The following is a 4,555-nucleotide window of genomic DNA, read 5'->3' as shown; positions in this document are numbered from 1 at the left end:
ACGTCAAATACAGCAGCATCCTGTCCAAGCAAGCATTATGTGTAGAAATGCCCAAGGTGAAGCTCTAGCAACTTATAGCATAGCAATACTTACAACGTGGCTGCAGTAATTGTCAACAACGAAAATTGAAAGACAAGTAGAAATGACTATGCTTGCAGCAACATGCCGTGAACGTTTTCCTCTCTTTTTTCCTTACAGTCTGCAGTTTACATTCTGATGCATGCATTAAAACATAATTACGGTGGAAAGAGGTTGCAGATACAGTTACTTACATTGCAAGACATAAAACTCTGTAAACAAACAGCACATTGCAATTTACACTGTCACTCACCTCATATGACCAAACACACTGAGTTCCTCCAAACCTTCGGACACACCTGCCCACCTCCACGTCCTCATGAGTGGTGTACATTTCTCCAAGGCATTCACCAATATGTGGCACCATCCTCCTGAGAACCTCCCGGCTGAAGATCATTCCCGGCCCTCCCATGCAGAAATTCTCTCCAGGCTCCAGCCCAAGTTTTCCGAGTTCTTCAATATTACCCAGACCAGTCGGTCCCAAATACAGAGGTTTACTACTGTTCAGTGAGTGAAGAAACTCCTCCAATTTTTCACCTGAAAAAGATAAAAGATTACTGTTATTTCTCTGCCTAGTCTGCCAGCCATCTCTTTTCCTGTACTTCAAGCTTTTTTAAAAACGTAACAGGCACCTGAGACTGTCACAGAAAATCACTTCCAAAGCAGTATTCTGTACCTAACTGAAAACACCCTTGGACAAGTTTACCTTTCACAAGCTTCTTTTGTTTTTCTTAATTAACATTACAATGACATTTTCATTCAGCCAAAAGCCAGAACGTGATCAAAACTTCATTTTACCACTAAACCTTGTTCTGCTCAATCAGGACTAATGGAAAGCACTTCCTTGGTAGTTTAAAACTCTCTCTAAAGTAGGACAATTTGCCAATATAGTTCCAGGCTGGGGAGGGAGGAAGGGAAAGGGAAATGCCGGGTCTTATTTTAATAGGATTAATTTTTGAAAAGACCAAAGCAAATCTCGATTAACCAAGGTAAATATGTTTAATTGCGGAGTAATTGTGGGAACAAGGTAAAACTCAGGCTCCTTCCAAACTATTTCCAGTGCTGCAATGTCTACAGACTTTTCCTTCAAACCCCTCACCTAGTTCTTTTCAGAAACTCTGATTTCAAATTTACTTGACATCAAAAGTTTCTGGATAGGTTTAACTCAGAACCTTGGAACTAGTTAAAGACAGGTTCATTGCAACTCTGCAATGAGCCCAAAGTGACAACTTCTACATCTGCAACCCAATATATATACACACAGATACACGCGTAAGTGCGCGAGTATTTCACAGATGAATGACAGCTGACAAACAAGCAGCCCATTAAACCACTCAAACAAAAGCAAGTGACAAACAGGGAAGCATACAGTTACTCCAGTTAACTTTTCACAGTGTTTTCAATACTGCAAGCAACCACGCTCACAACCTAGGCTTACAAGTTCAGTTTCTTCTTTCTTTCCTAAGAGCAGGACACTGCACGAGTAGCAGCAGCACACAAGCGCAGACCAAAAGCAAGCGGGTTGCAGAACATCTTTTTTTAATGGTGCTGTAAACCTCGTGAAATAGGGCCAGTGCTTTTCAGAGACACACGCTGCAAAGAACAGCAGCTTTACAAGCAGCCTTCGGCGGCGGCGTTTGCTCAGCCCAAGTGTCAGCGAGCCAACGCAGAACTTTTGTTACTGCTCAAAACATCACTTCCGAGCAGTACCGAGTCGAAGCCTTCGGGCTGAGCCGCAACCGCGGCGGGGGCTGCCCGGCCGGAGCAGGACGCAGTCGGCAGAGCTCTTCGCCGCTCCCGCCCGCCGCCTGCCCACGGGCGGCGGGACGAGGCGGGACTGCCACCCTTGGGCTGCGCAGCCGAGCGCGGCGGGACGCGGCGCCGGCACCACCCCGCCGCTCCGCTGCCCGCCCACGGCCCCTGTCCGCCGGCCCACGGCAGAGCCTCGCCCGGAGAGCCGCGCCGCAGCAAGCGCGGGGGCCGCAGCACCGAGATCCCACGCCAGGACCGCTCACCGCGCCCGCCGCGGTCCAACCCCCCGCCTCAGCCCTCCAACGCGCCCCGGCACCGCGGCCTCCCCAAGGACGGCCCGGCCCGGCCCGGCCCCGCGGGGGCACCTCAAGGTTCCCACCGGCACCTCAGCGCCGGGACAGCACCCCACGGCCCGCACACGGTGGCTGGAAGCAAACTCCGCCGGGGCGGTGGGTGGGCCGAGGTACCCCTTGCGCTCCGCCACCGGGCGGGAACCGACTCTCCCCACCCCCCGCGGGACCCCGCCGGGCCGCCAGGCCATCGCTCCGCTCCCTCCCTCCCGGCGGCGGGGCGCGCCCCGGCCACCTTTAATGTAGACGTCGTCGTCCGCCCGCATGAACCATTCGTACTTGTCCAGGTAGCGGTCGTGCATGTACTTGATCATCATGAAAGACTTCTTCTGCGGCGGGCAGGAGTCGTCCACGCCGGGCAGGGCGACGACGGGCAGCCGGGGCAGCCCGGGGGGCGCGGCGGAGCCCTGGCTGGAGAAGAACTCAACGCGGCCCGGCACCGAGGGCGCCCACGTCCGCTGCGCCGCCACCGCCCGGCTGCCCAGGTACTTCTGGGCCGTCATCACCCCCACGTAGAGGAAGTTGCGGGGCTTGGCGTAGCCCGGGGCGCCCCCCCAGTCCCCGCTCCCGTTGTGGCTGCCGCCGGGCCGGCCGCTCCGCTTCTCGCCGCCTTCCTCCTCCTCCTCCTCCCCTTCCCCGCCGGCGGCGGGGCTGGACACCATGCCCTCCGCCGGCGGCGGCGGCAGCTCCCAGGGGCTGCTCCTGAAACTCGTGCCGCCCAGCACCGCCGCCGCTGCCTCCGGCGGCGCCTGCTGCCCGCCCGGCACCGCCGCGCCCCCGCCGCCCCCGGCCCCGCCGAGCGGCCGTAGTAGGAGCAGAGGCTGGAGCCGCGCCTCTTCTTTTCGCTCAGCTCGGCCACTTTCGGGGCGATGAGCCAGGAGGCGGCGGTGAAACCCAGCACCAGCCCCAGCCCCAGCCCCAGCCCCACGCTCAGCCAGGGTCTCCGGGACCGGGCTGCCATGGCGCGGGCGGGGCGGCTCCCGGAGCGCCGCTGCCGCCGCCGGCTTCCCCCCGCCGCCTCCCGCTGGAGGCGACCCCCGTCCCGCTGCGGCCCCGGGTGCGGCGACTCCCGCCGCGGCTCCCTGCCCCGCCGCGCCGGCCCGGGCGGCTGCGCTGCTCCCGAGTCAAACTTCTCCGGGCGTGAGGGCGGCGGCGGCCCCCCGCTCCGCGCTCCCTGTCACCTCCGGCGGCGGCTGGTCCCTCCCCGCCCCTCCCACCAGCTCAGCCTCCTCCACACGGCGGCCGCGGCCCCCGCTCCGCGCTCCGCCATTCAGCCAGCTTCCTCCGCGGCTGCCGAGCGCCTCACCCCGGAGGGCGCCGCCGGCCGTGCCCGAGCCGCTCCGGGGAAGTGGCCGCCGCCGCCGCCGCCGCCGCTCCGGAAGGAAACGATTTTTTTAGGTGCCGCTCGCAGCTCCCCCGCGCCGCGGCCCCGCCACCCTCCGGCGCCCCCTTCCAGTCCCGGGACCAGGGCCGCCCGCCCGGCCGCGCCTCTTGGCCCCGGGTGCGCCCCGGTGCGCCCCGCTCCCGCCTCCGCATCGGGAGAGGCCGGCGGCTCATCTGCGGCCGCAGCTTCACATCACCCGAGGGCGGCCACGGGACGGCGGGTGGGACCGTCCTGCCCCGGTTTCTCATCCCAAGGGTGGTCATGGAAAGACAGCTGAGGGCTGTAGTTTCAGGAGGAGGGAAGCCGTCTCCTCTGCCCCTGCTCCCCGGCCTCTTCACTTCAAACGCTTCATAACTTTCCAGCCAAGAACTGTAGCCCTCCCTGACCATGTCTGTTCCTGTGGTGTGGATTCCCACAGCCTGCGTATGTTGTTATCACCAGCTCCAAGGTGCTGGAGCAGAGCCTCTTCATCCTCCAGCCTCGGGGTGACTGCACCGTCCACAGCCCAGGATGACTGACACCTGGAATTAAACGTTCAGGCCACTGTGCCTGCAGAGATAGCTTTAATTCTGAAGTTTAAGGTCTCCCTTGCCTCCTCCATATTTATATGCATCCCTAATTTCATTGTGCAAGATGCTCATCTCCAGCAAGAGTCATAAATTGTTCATCACATCCATTTGTCATTTCACTGAAATACACCAAAGCTACTGAAGATGCAGTAGCAAATGTTTAATCATTTGTCAGCAAAACCACCCATTTTTGTAGCTAAGTCTACGGGATTTTCTGTCACTTCACATGACTTTATCAGTTGTCAGGCACATATGTCAAGGCAAGAGGAGGAGTATGGAAGCTGGTACGGTGTGATGCTAGCAGAAGTAATGGAATAGTTGTGAGAGAAAAAATTTCAAACCTTTTTCCAAAAAGACAGAAATTACTTTGCCCACCTAACGAAGAAAAAGGCCTCCTACTCTGCATAGTCTTTAGCTATGAA

At 58.7% G+C, this 4,555-nt stretch overlaps 1 pseudogene; it reads right to left on the bottom strand.

The window, feature by feature from the left end:
* Positions 1 to 3,323, bottom strand: part of LOC129199980 (chondroitin sulfate synthase 3-like) — a 15,567-nt pseudogene extending 12,244 nt beyond the window's left edge.
* Between the last annotated feature and the right edge of the window lie 1,232 nt (positions 3,324 to 4,555).

The sequence above is a fragment of the Grus americana genome, chromosome Z (genome assembly GCF_028858705.1).
Source record: "Grus americana isolate bGruAme1 chromosome Z, bGruAme1.mat, whole genome shotgun sequence".
In the NCBI taxonomy this organism is placed as follows: Eukaryota; Metazoa; Chordata; class Aves; order Gruiformes; family Gruidae; genus Grus; species Grus americana.
Note: the sequence above shows the minus strand (reverse complement) of the source record. Positions and strands in the feature narration are given on the sequence as shown.